This window comes from Echinops telfairi, unplaced genomic scaffold (assembly GCF_000313985.2).
Source record: "Echinops telfairi isolate 266 unplaced genomic scaffold, ASM31398v2 ScPeMD7_23;HRSCAF=83, whole genome shotgun sequence".
In the NCBI taxonomy this organism is placed as follows: Eukaryota; Metazoa; Chordata; class Mammalia; order Afrosoricida; family Tenrecidae; genus Echinops; species Echinops telfairi.
Genome location: NW_022103920.1, coordinates 80,285,199 through 80,285,995, shown reverse-complemented (window position 1 = coordinate 80,285,995; position 797 = coordinate 80,285,199).

Here is a 797-nt window from a genome sequence, read left to right as displayed (position 1 = left end):
GCTCCTTATTTTAATGAAATACGGGGCCTCGGGGCACGTCATGTGATGCATTAAGCAGCACTGCCTGATCTGCTCTCTGGAGTTCAGCCTCTTACAACTCATGTGCTTCTGACTCACTCTGTGGGCTTCTCTTTGTTTAGTTTACTTTGGGGAGCATCCAGGGCGTCCTGTGATTCCTCGTGCAGAACTGGTTTTAGCGGCACATCCTTTCTTATGGATCCCTCCTTGGGAAAAAAAAAAATTAACTTCTTTTAACTTGAAAACGAAGTTTTATTTTATATATGTGTGTATAGACATAGACATAGATATACTTCCTGATGAAAATAGACAGAGGCTCACACGCCCATTCAACACGTCCGTGTGTCCGTTCTCCACATCGTCACCCTTGTTGATCTCTCCCCCCTCCGTGGTTTCCACAGTGTCCACTGAGACTCACTGCTCCTGAAAGGCCTCGTTTTTGTTTTCCAGTCTCTGTGGCGGAGTGTTAACTCTCTTTACTAAATAAACTCCCAGTCCTGCAACGGGACTGTGGAGCTTCGCGGCCTCACTGTGCACGGTGAGATGTTACATGAGAGACCTTTTGATGGCTAGCTGTCCGTGCCCTTCCCTTAAGAGGAGACAGAGACGACCAGAGGGGGGTCTCAATCACCTGAAATTATGGGAGATGCCGCTATGGATAAAGGCCCATGGATCGAGCCTGTATGTACATTAAACGGATGCACATGCCTCCGTTTGACTGAGAAATCCAGCCCAAAGCACCTTTGGGATCTCAGTGCAAGTCCATGTCACCCACCAGG